A 13,009-nucleotide genomic window follows, 5' to 3' on the forward strand; every position below is an offset into this window, starting at 1 on the left:
ACAACACCCACTCCACCCCCGGACTCTTCCCACACAAGACACACAAACACGTACCATCACTATAAAATACTTTGTGAGCTGTGGTCTCTCCCGGTGGACGTAGCCAACTTCCTGGGCTCTGTAGAAGATAGGAGGGGCTCCTGGGGCAGAGAGAGAGAGAGAGAGAGAGAGAGAGAGAGAGAGAGAGAGAGAGAGAGAGAGAGAGAGAGAGAGAGAGAAATTTAGATTCTCGGATATAACGATGGTTCTATTCATTCCGTTACAGCTGAAATGGTTCGTTTTCTGTGAGAGAACGATTACATATTAAGTTTGAAATGTAATGAAGAACTTCGTGATTTATTCAGTCATTGTCAAATTGGCTGTTAAAGTACGGTACGATTTCGTTGTGTAGTGACATGTTAACATGAAACATGGTTAATAATGTCATCTCTCATTTGCATAAGTTTGTAAAATATGTTGATTAATGTTTTGATGACAGTTAATCCCCTTTGAGTGTATCACTTGTGTTGAATAACTGATCCGTTTTACTTTTTCTTGTAATACATTTCTTTTAATGAAGGTTTGACAAGCAAGATTTCATTTACGAGTCAGTGTGAGTTAATTATGTCATGGTTTTAGATATATATTATTTAATTTTGGTTCATTATTTATAAAAAGCATTGCAGAAAATAACTTCATGCTAAATTGTCGAAATTATGTATAAGTAAATTATAATAGGTAATTTCAACCATTTGATAATGGGAAAATATTCAACCATAATGGGAAAATACAAAAGTATTATGGGAATTGGACGTAATTAATAACGTTAAGACATGTACTTACTCTGTGTGTTTGTAACGAGAGTGGATCAGTGTTTCAAGAGAGCCGTACAGTTGGGTGTGCTACCTTCCTCCTCGACGTCTCGAGCCACAATGATCCACCATGGCCGGCCGGATCCCTCCTTCCCGTCAGGGGGGTACTTATGTCACGGCTCGTGCGAGGCGGAGTGATGTGGGGGGGGGGGTACATCTTTAACGGAGAGTTTTGACCACGGGGGGGGTGCGTTTATGATAATAAATTTTTTTTTTTTTTTTTTTTTGTAAATTCAGACCTTAGTTGAGCATACTGTGAAGTGCTCTGCTGTTATTTGAGAGTAATATCTGGACCATCTGTTCGTAGCAGATGGTTCGGTAACGATGTCCATAAATATGGATATAATACAGTCATTACCCCCGCGAGAAAACTGGGGGGGGGGGGGGGGGGAAGATGGAGGGAAAATGGTCACGCAAACACAGATTTTGTATAGGAACTTCTTTATATATATATATATATATATATATATATATATATATATATATATATATATATATATATATATATATATAACCAAACTTTTCCCCCATAGCATTTTTTTTCCATCTTCGAATATGCTCTCTCTCTCTCTCTCTCTCTCTCTCTCTCTCTCTCTCTCTCTCTCTCTCTCTCTCTCTCTCTCTCTGTTGTATGTATAACTGACTTGGGTCTTCCAAAAATTCGATGGAATATATATATAAATATATATTTTCTTATTTTACCGACATCCCGGGATGTTCTTTGAGACTTAAATGACATCCGGTGTGGCGTTACTGTGGCGGTGGTGGGTCGTGTCGTAGTGGTATGACGGAGGTAGATGGTCAGTGAGGAGGGGTGGTTGTGTGAACGGTGCATGAAACTCTCGCGTCTCCTCTTCCTCTTCCTCCTCCTCTTCCACCACCTGGACCACACCGGGACGGAAGTCTGAGGTAAAAACAGCACCTAGGTTGGAGTAGGGCTCCCTCCCCTCCACCTCACACCCTCCCCACACCCCATCCATCTTCCTCCCTCCCCCAGTGAGCGGTACAGGGCGCAGTGGTCCCCTCCTCCGCTTCCTCCTCCTCCTCTTACCTCCTTCCTCCTACCTCCTCCTCCTCCTTCTCCTTCATACCTCCTCCTTCGCCTCCCCCTCCTCCTCCTACCTCCTCCTTCATACCTCCTCCTTCGCCTCCCCCTCCTCCTCCTACCTCCTCTTCCTCCTCCTCCTACCTCCTCCTCCTCCTCCTCCTTCTCCCCCCATTACAAGGGTTGTGATTTTTACAAGTATGGCCTCCTTGTTGTGCGCGTTTTTTACTGGGTGCGTCACGCACTACATACCTCAGTGGGAAGGTAGTGGGTGTATAATGTTGCTTGACGTCTCCAAACCCATACAATGGTTACCCAAGCTGCCACTGGGGAGAAAAAAAGGAGGAGTGGTTGGTCATTTTGAAGCGACGTGACTGACTAACTTATTTGTATATACAGAATCTTGTCCACAGTAATCTAAGGAGGCCAGAGCAAAACTCCCGTGGTGGTGATCTTCTGTGTCAGCCTCAAACGTGATTGTATTTTGCATGGTGATTTCCTTCTTAAATTTTGGCCACGTAGGTCTGTGTATTTCATTAATAATTCGACATGAATAACAATGTATTAATGTGTATTTCATTAATAATTCGACATGAATAACAATGTATTAATGTGTATTTCATTAATAATTCGACATGAATAACAATGTATTAATGTGTATTTCATGAATAATTTTACATGAATAACTGTATTAATGTGTATTTCATTAATGATTTGACATGAATAACAATGTAGTGATGTGTATTTCATTAATAATTTGACATGAATAACAATGTAGTGATGTGTATTTCATTAATGATTTGACATGAGTAACAATGTATGAAGATTGTGTATAACAGCCTGGGTCCAGTTTAGGCTTTTGAGTGTGTGTTGCGCTAATGTAAACCCAGTATGACGGGCTGGTGTCACCCAGTATGACGGGCTGGTGTCACCCAGTATGACGGGCTGGTGTCACCCGGTATGACGGGCTGGTGTCACCCAGTATGACGGGCTGATGTCACCCAGTATGACGGGCTGGTGTCACCCAGTATGACGGGCTGATGTCACCCAGTATGACGGGCTGATGTCACCCAGTATGACGGGCTGGTGTCACCCAGTATGACGAACTGGTGTCACCCGGTATGACGGGCTGATGTCACCCAGTATGACGGGCTGGTGTCACCCAGTATGACGAACTGGTGTCACCCAGTATGACGGGCTGGTGTTACCCAGTATGACGGGCTGGTGTCACCCAGTATGACGGGCTGGTGTCACCCAGTATGACGGGCTGGTGTCACCCAGTATGACGGGCTGGTGTCACCCAGTATGACGGGCTGGTGTCACCCAGTATGACCGGTGTAACCCAGTATGTTAGGTGTGTCACCTAGGATGACATTACGATGTCACCCAATGTTTCGGTCGGTCACCCAGTATGTGGGTCGTGTCACCCAGTGACATAGTGTATTACCCAGTATGTGGAGCGTCACCCAGTTTGACAGCGGTGTCACCCAGTATGTGGGGCGTGTCACCCAGTGACGGAGCGTTATTGCCCAGTATGTGGAACGTATCACCCAGTATGTAGGACGTGTCACCCAGTATGTAGGACTTGTCACCCAGTATGTAGGACGTGTCACCCAGTATGTAGGACTTGTCACCCAGTATGTAGGACTTGTCACCCAGTATGTGGAACGTATCACCCAGTATGTGGAACGTATCACCCAGTATGTAGGACGTGTCACCCAGTATGTAGGACGTGTCACCCAGAATGTAGGACGTGTCACCCAGAATGTAGGACTTGTGTCACCCAGTACGTGGGGGCGTGTCACCCAGAATGAGGGTGCGGTGTCACCCAGTATGTTTATAGAAGGCTGGTGTCACCCAGCGGATCGGGCTGGTGTGGTGTGACCCACTATAGTGGTAGATAATACTATATTGGTGTTTCCAAAAGGGATCATAAGGGGAGGTTTAAAGGTGGGGGGGTGTCGCGAGGGGGTTTCCAGAGGGGGGGGGAGATCATGAAGGGGTTTCCAGGAGAGAGGTGGTGTATGGGGTTGCGTGGGTGGGGGGGTTTTCACCTGGGTAACCGGGTTGGGTCGCGAGCCCTCCGTCGGCGCTGAGCTACACAATATTCATGTTCCAGTCTCAGTGATGAAGGCAATTACGTGTAACCGAATAGGAAACAAAACTGACCCAGATTCCTGACAATATATATATATATATATTTTTTTTTTATTATACTTTGTATTATTATACTATATATATATATATATATATATATATATATATATATATATATATATATATATATATATATATATATATTTTTTTTTTTTTTTTTTTTTTTTTTTCTTTTTCTCTCTGTCTCGATAGGAGTAATATGTTTCCTCTGTCTGTTTGTAAGGACAATAGGGTCGAAATCACTTTATAAGGTTCAGTTTTTCAAGTAAGTCTCCCCTTAAGAAAAGCGGGATGGTGTTTCACCACAGTGGTGGGTGGGTTGTCCGAGAAAATGGAAGTTTACAGATGTAACGAAATACATTTTGGTAAAGTTGTGTAGGTGGGGGGGAAAGAGAGAGACCACAGCACCGTCGCCTGCTTCATGTGAACTGTGGAACTGTTAGAAGATTGTATCATGTAGTTATTCATTTTCACCTGAATGATGAAAGTACTGCTTTCATCTGAATGAAGGTATTGTTTTCACCTGAATGAAGGTGTTTTCACCTGAATGAATGTATTGTTTTCACCTGAATGAAGGTATTGTTTTCACCTGAATGAAGGTATTGTTTTCACCTGAATGAAGGTATTGTTTTCACCTGAATTAATGTATTGTTTGCACCTGAATGAAGGTATTGTTTTCACCTGAATGAAGGTATTGTTTTCACCTGAATGAAGGTATTGTTTTCACCTGAATGAAGGTATTGTTTTCACCTGAATGAAGGTATTGTTTTCACCTGAATGATGGTATTGTTTGCACCTGAATGAAGGTATTGTTTTCACCTGAATGAAGGTATTGTTTTCACCTGAATGAAGGTATTGTTTTCACCTGAATGAAGGTGGTGTTTTCACCTGAATGAAGGTATTGTTTTCACCTGAATGATGGTATTGTTTTCACCTGAATGATGGTATTGTTTTCACCTGAATGAAGGTATTGTTTTCACCTGAATGAAGGTATTGTTTTCACCTTAATTAAGGTGCTGTGCTGTATAAGGCTAGGGGGTGTGTGACCCCTCCCCTGTGGTACTATGCTCTATAAGGCTAAGGGGTGCCCCCCTGTGGTACTATGCTATACCAAGCTGTCGTGTCTTGTCATATAAAAGAAAAATGACTATTTTTTATCATTTTTTCTTGCATATTTACCTGATTCTGCAGGGGAGCCCCCCGAAGGTAATAAGATCACATTAATTATTTATTACATGTATGGTTAATTAATATATTATCGTTTATAACCCAAAGTAGAGCATTATCTGTTGAGATAACAGAAGGTTAAACGAAGTATATTCTGAAATTACGTTATTTTCATTATTTAAACCAGACGCTATTAAGAACATTTTTTTTCTTATAACGAAAACTAATATATATATATATATATATATATATATATATATATATATATATATATATATATATATATAATGGCTGGAAGGAAACATTTAATGGTAGATAAAGTAATGCTTTCACATTGTGCAGTTAGTCACAGCCGCTGAACACAAACGTATGTGTTGTGTGTGGGGGTGTGGGAGGGTTGTGTTGTGTTGATGATATCAGGAACGAAGGGAAAGTTGAGGGGCAGATGACACATAATTGTGGGAAGTGCGCGTCGTCAGCTGTGGGTGTAGGTAGGTTGAGCAGCTGCGCTACGTGTTTGTAGGGCGGAGAGCCAGCTTACATGGTAGGCGCTCACGAGATCCGCCTGTGTGTGTGTGTGTCTGTGTGTTGTGTGTGTCTGTGTCTGTGTGTGTGTGTGTGTGTGTGTGTGTACCGTACAGTTTTATTTTTTTCCAACACTGGGCCCCATCATCTGTAGACCATCATCCTCTTCAGTCATACATTAAACTTGAAACTTGTGAATGGTGTGCGTATTGTATGCTGTACGTGTTTTTCTGTGGCCTTCTCCAGTTTATTCTACTCATCCATCGCTCTTACCATAGGATTTGTGTGTGTGTGTGTGTGTGTGTGTGTGTGTGTGTGTGTGTGTGTGTGTTGGATGAAGTTAATTTGGGATAAAAGGTCGTTTTCATCCGGTAATGAAGGTCCCTCATGTAATTAAAGGGTATAGATTACCGAACTACTCTGTCCGTTCGTCTGTCTGTCTGTCTGTCTGTGCAGGAGAATCGTTTCCGCCATGGGATTAATTGATTAAATGATTATTGATACGAGGATATGCTTTTGTAGGGTGAAGATCAAGGTTAATTGTGACGGGGGGTGTTGAGAAAGGTCAAGTGTCAGTGAAGCAGTTGTTTGACCATATATACATATATACATACATGTGTGCATGTCTCGATTATCGAATTTCCATATTTATTTTTAGATTTTTTGGGAAAATTGCGTTTTCACATCAGTCTCCCTTGGTTGATCACTCATATGATTTGGGATTTACACTCGAACCACCTTGTGCCAGTGGTGGCACCTTCCATCCACACACACACACCCACACATACAGAGCAGTCGTGTGCCAGTAATGGCACACTGGGTGTAAACCAATACATACATGCAGTAACTCGGGCCCTTAGTGGTCACTGTTCATCACTGAAAAAGTATGTGATGATTTACTGACATAGATAGTGTGAAGGTGATCATACCCAAATTATATATATATATATATATATATATATATATATATATATATATATATATATATATATATATATATATATATACCTTCTTGGTGTAGCGGTTAGCGTTCTTGACCGTGACGCTTTTACGGTCCGCCCAGGGTCGAGCGCATATGTTCGAATCCAAGTCGCGGCGCTCAGCCCATAGTCAACGCAGCCGTTCATCCACCTTTGTTTTGATTTATCAAAAGGATACCTGGCTTAAGCTAGTGTGTATATATATATATATATATATATATATATATATATATATATATATATATATATATATATATATATATATATATATAGAAAGTTAAGAAAGTTAAGAGTAAATGTGAATAAGAGCAAGGTTATTAGGTACAGTAGGGTTGAGGGTCAAGTCAATCGGGAGGTGAGTTTGAATGGAGAAAAACTGGAAGAAGTGAAGTGTTTTAGATACCTGGGAGTGGATCTGGCAGCGGATGGAACCATGGAAGCGGAAGTGGATCATAGGGTGGGGGAGGGGGCGAAAATTCTGGGGGCCTTGAAGAATGTGTGGAAGTCGAGAACATTATCTCGGAAAGCAAAAATGGGTATGTTTGAAGGAATAGTGGTTCCAACAATGTTGTATGGTTGCGAGGCGTGGGCTATGGATAGAGTTGTGCGCAGGAGGATGGATGTGCTGGAAATGAGATGTTTGAGGACAATGTGTGGTGTGAGGTGGTTTGATCGAGTGAGTAACGTAAGGGTAAGAGAGATGTGTGGAAATAAAAAGAGCGTGGTTGAGAGAGCAGAAGAGGGTGTTTTGAAGTGGTTTGGGCACATGGAGAGGATGAGTGAGGAAAGATTGACCAAGAGGATATATGTGTCGGAGGTGGAGGGAGCAAGGAGAAGAGGGAGACCAAATTGGAGGTGGAAAGATGGAGTGAAAAAGTTTTTTTGTGATCGGGGCCTGAACATGCAGGAGGGTGAAAGGAGGGCAAGGAATAGAGTGAATTGGAGCGATGTGGTATACCGGGGTTGACGTGCTGTCAGTGGATTGAATCAAGGCATGTGAAGCGTCTGGGGTAAACCATGGAAAGCTGTGTAGGTATGTATATTTGCGTGTGTGGACGTATGTATATACATGTGTATGGGGGGGGGGGGCCATTTCTTTCGTCTGTTTCCTTGCGCTACCTTGCAAACGCGGGAGACAGCGACAAAGTATAAAAAGAAAAAAAAAAAAGATATATATATATATATATATATATATATATATATATATATATATATATATATAAAGGGGGTGACTGTATTATTGACTGGTTGGTAAGGTTATTTAATGTATGTATGACTCATGGTGAGGTGCCTGAGGATTGGCGGAATGCATGCATAGTGCCATTGTACAAAGGCAAAGGATATAAGAGTGAGTGCTCAAATTTCAGAGGTATAAGTTTGTTGAGTATTCCTGGTAAATTATATGGGAGGATATTGATTGAGAGGGTGAAGGCATGTACAGAGCATCAGATTGGGGAAGAGCAGTGTGGTTTCAGAAGTGGTAGAGGATGTGTGGATAAGGTGTTTGCTTTGAAGAATGTATGTGAGAAATACTTAGAAAAGCAAATGGATTTGTATGTAGCATTTATGGATCTGGAGAAGGCATATGATAGAGTTGATAGAGATGCTCTGTAGAAGGTATTAAGAATATATGGTGTGGGAGGCAAGTTGTTAGAAGCAGTGAAAAGTTTTTATCGAGGATGTAAGGCATGTGTACGTGTAGGAAGAGAGGAAAGTGATTGGTTCTCAGTGAATGTAGGTTTGCGGCAGGGGTGTGTGATGTCTCCATGGTTGTTTAATTTGTTTATGGATGGGGTTGTTAGGGAGGTAAATGCAAGAGTTTTGGAAAGAGGGGCAAGTATGAAGTCTGTTGTGGATGAGAGAGCTAGGGAAGTGAGTCAGTTGTTGTTCGCTGATGATACAGCGCTGGTGGCTGATTCATGTGAGAAACTGCAGAAGCTGGTGACTGAGTTTGGTAAAGTGTGTGAAAGAAGAAAGTTAAGAGTAAATGTGAATAAGAGCAAGGTTATTAGGTACATTAGGGTTGAGGGTCAAGTCAATTGGGAGGTAAGTTTGAATGGAGAAAAACTGGAGGAAGTAAAGTGTTTTAGATATCTGGGAGTGGATCTGGCAACGGATGGAACCATGGAAGCGGAAGTGGATCATAGGGTGGGGGAGGGGGCGAAAATCCTGGGAGCCTTGAAGAATGTGTGGAAGTCGAGAACATTATCTCGGAAAGCAAAAATGGGTATGTTTGAAGGAATAGTGGTTCCAACAATTTTGTATGGTTGCGAGGCATGGGCTATGGATAGAGTTGTGCGCAGGAGGGTGGATGTGCTGGAAATGAGATGTTTGAGGACAATGTGTGGTGTGAGGTGGTTTGATGGAGTAAGTAACGTAAGGGTAAGAGAGATGTGTGGAAATAAAAAGAGCGTGGTTGAGAGAGCAGAAGAGGGTGTTTTGAAATGGCTTGGGCACATGGAGAGAATGAGCGAGGAAAGATTGACCAAGAGGATATATGTGTCGGAGGTGGAGGGAACGAGGAGAAGTGGGAGACCAAATTGGAGGTGGAAAGATGGAGTGAAAAAGATTTTGTGTGATCGGGGCCTGAACATGCAGGAGGGTGAAAGGAGAGCAAGGAATAGAGTGAATTGGATAGATGTGGTATACCGGGGTTGACGTGCTGTCAGTGGATTGAATCAGGGCATGTGAAGCGTCTGGGATAAACCATGGAAAGCTGTGTAGGTATGTATATTTGCGTGTGTGGACGTGTATGTATATACATGTGTATGGGGGTGGGTTGGGCCATTTCTTTCGTCTGTTTCCTTGCGCTACCTCGCAAATGCGGGAGACAGCGACAAAAAAAAAAATATGTATATATATATATATATATATATATATATATATATATATATATATATATATATATATATATTATTCATTCGTTTAAAGTGTACGGACTTATCATTGAGGTAGGCAGATACGGTATGATTTGGGTACATTATATAGAATAATGTAAGTATCCAAAGCAAGTGAATATTGACCCAACCTCAGTCTTACCCAGTATTTTTTGAACGTCTGTAACATGTAATGATGTACAAGTATGGACGGAAGCAGTATATATCAAGTTACTGTGTTATGCTAAAAAAAAAAAAAAAGATACTCAGTGTACATTCGGTAAAACATTAAATTATTTCAGGCCATTTGCCAAGATGTGACCATTTAGGATGATATTCACATATGATTTACGATATATCTTGTTTTATATGAAGAAATCAGGGTTTTGTTTTACAGTTGGTGAAGTCGGGAATTTTACATTTACACCTGTTGTATATTCAGAAGGTTTTCAGCAAAAGAAACCCTTTCCTCTTCGTCTTCTTCCTTTCATGTAGTAAGAGACAGCAGCATCTCCAGGGAAGGAGCTGATATAACTCTTGTTCCCCCCACCCACCTGGGTCAAGGCTTTGTCTCTTAAGATTGGACTGCAGCTGGATGGCTCTTCAAAGAGTCGACCACGAGTTGATTTGAGTGTTTTTAAGAATGGTTTCCTTTGGAATCATCACTAGAATTCTCTTTTATATCTTTGACACTTTATAATTGTCATTCTTGTTAGCCTGCGTCTCCATTAACTGACTACGTAAGTGATTACGATTTGTGTTTGAATATTGTAATAACATCAGGATTTGGGTTCTTCTATTTTTGTGTGTTTGCCAGCAGTACATTAACTCGTTCATACATACTGTATCCTTGCCCTCTGGGTACAGCTTTGGTATGAATGAACGCCAACAAATATGCCATGAATTTCGAACATAGCCAGACTTAGGGATTATAACAATAGGCTTTCAACTTTTATAATGTTTGGGTTTAACTGGTGATCCAGGGGGGGCCCCCTCCCCTTTTAGTCGCCCTTTACGACTACATTTTTAGTCATACTTGCACCATTCCTCGTTTTTCTGAAATTCGATGTATGTATTGTTTATATGATCATCATGTTGAACGTTTATATTTTAAATGCTCATACCCCTTGATGTACATATTCCTTGTAACCATTCACTATCATCATTTTCACCAGAAACAGATATACCTATTCATTATTCTTCATCTGTATTTTAGCCATTCCTTCATGTCGGCCATGAGAATGAACCCCATGGTAATAACTTCCTCAACTGTTCAGTCAAGTATCCTCAGTCTCCTTAGGTTACGGCTCTTTATGGAAAAGACTTTGGTCACAGACAGACAGACACCTTAAATGTATCAAAAATGGTTTGTGAGAGAGAGAGAGAGAGAGAGAGAGAGAGAGAGAAGAGTGATTGAGGTGTTTTTTAAAAAATATGGAAAACTTACCCTAAAGAGAGATAAAGGTCATTGTTGTTACGAAAACATGGAGAGGTCAAAAGAGCTCCAAAGCTGAGTGAAGAATAGATAACAATGTGGCTCATCCATATGCTGCCAACAGGCATACAGCAATCATGCAATGCAAGGCTTAGCATTGCACAACATAGCTAATGGTGGTGGCATGCGAGGAGCCAGCCAGCTCCAAGGAGCAGAAACCAAGGTAATGTCCCTCAGAAAGAGGATGGAGTACCAACAGAATGGCATCGAGAATGTGGGTCAAGTTTTGTTATCACATAAGGAAAGTTACTCTGATAACATAACATATGAATTTACTCTGCCAAGGTAGTGCGTAAAGCAAGAACTACCTAAGATAAGATGGCAGTATTCCTTACAGGAGTAATCGTTCAAAGAAGTAGCTTTATGTAAACAACTGTTGTTTTTTAAAAGGTGAGATTTGGCCAATTATATATTACATGGTTCCCATCATAGATGACAGATTGTTAGTCACTTTAAATATTGCACTTGAAATCTTTATGTGGTAAGGTAGAACTTACATATTTGTAATAACTTCTTGTTCACACCACCTGCATTTCATGAAACTTTCCACTCCTTCCTTTGCATAACCTTCATTACCCTTAAGCAAGTATGATCTGACACCTCTCAATTTGTTCTAGTTCATTTTTCCAACACCCTTTAGGTTTTTCTTGCACACATTACACTCCCTAGTTTACCCTTCCTAAAATGCCAGTTCCTGTAACTGCATGTGTCTCAAAATCTAATTAACTGTCAGAATCTGCATGCTTATTTTTGTAACTTTAAGTCAAAACCAGCAACTCCAACCTTGTGGGCCAATAATACTGGAACGTCAGTTACATGGAGCCTTATGTAACGTCATGTTACATGCTGCCTTAATTAGTCCAAGAATTTTGCTTTTCCACGGCTGCAGTTTGGATTAGTCAGTTTATTCCAGGCAGAAGACAGGATTGTCAGGCAAAGTTCATCTCAAGGAAAAAGTTACATTGAATTTCACAGATCATTTTGTACTGAGTTGGTCTCTGCAGCAGTGGCTGATTTCTTGAGTCCCTGTGGATATTAACAGTGGACACCAGCAGTATATAAAAGTGAATATATTTAATAGGTGTTTCATGAACAAATTTAAGCGAGTGGTAAGAAAGTTTGACACAACAGATCACTTGTGTTATTAGATTAGTACCTTGAAGATCTTATCAATTTTCCGTAGATTCTTGTACACCTTAAAAATCTTATTGATTTCCCATAGATTCTTACAGGTTTTCAAGAATTGTAAACGAAAGAATGCTTTAATGGGACAAAACAAATTGTGAGCATGAACTTGGGAGTGTTTTTCAGGGGGACCCACGAAACAGCTTGCTAATTGATAATCTTGGGTTTGTCATTGGTCCCAAGTTCAAGCATTTGGCAGTAAAAAAGCAACAAACATGTAATAGATTACTCAGACCTCAAACTTTTTTCCACCTTTTACATAAAGGTAGTATGGATCCCTACTTCTCAGCAGACTAGCACTTCTCCACAAGTATGTTAGTGGTCTTACGGACAGATAATAAATGAGTAGTGGTTTATGTGTGGGCTGCTTTGGTGTGATGTTTTAAAAAGATGGGAGGTGGGCTGTTCACATAGAACAGTACTCCTCATCTTAAATTTTTTTCCCCTAGGAAATGGTCCTCATAAGATGAAAAAGTGGTCTGGTGAAATCCCAGAATGGTTTTGAGGCTTGGGTGTGTATTTTAGCCTTTAGTTTTGGTGCATTATACATGGTAGCTAGAGCGGACATAAACACACAAAGCCAATTTTCCTCTGTTCTTGATACTTACATGTCAATTGAAGATATTGTGAACAAGCTTGAAAAGAAAAATTACTGACTTAGTAATGACCCATAAAGCTTGAATTGATTACATGTTACCATGTAATTGCTTTATCATTTCATTTAAATT

The 13,009-nt window shown here is 40.8% G+C and overlaps 1 protein-coding gene and 1 long non-coding RNA gene across 2 annotated transcripts in view; one reads left to right on the forward strand and one right to left on the reverse strand.

Annotated features, from left to right (window-relative positions):
• The window catches only part of LOC139751500 (uncharacterized), a 28,837-nt gene extending 27,915 nt beyond the window's left edge, over window positions 1–922 (reverse strand). The window contains 1 exon segment of the mRNA XM_071666963.1: window positions 823–922. The gene's annotated coding sequence lies outside the window, so the exon portion shown is untranslated.
• The window catches only part of LOC139751501 (uncharacterized), a 62,334-nt gene that overhangs the window by 33,910 nt on the left and 15,415 nt on the right, over window positions 1–13,009 (forward strand). The window lies entirely within an intron of this gene.

Source organism: Panulirus ornatus, chromosome 11 (assembly GCF_036320965.1).
Source record: "Panulirus ornatus isolate Po-2019 chromosome 11, ASM3632096v1, whole genome shotgun sequence".
In the NCBI taxonomy this organism is placed as follows: Eukaryota; Metazoa; Arthropoda; class Malacostraca; order Decapoda; family Palinuridae; genus Panulirus; species Panulirus ornatus.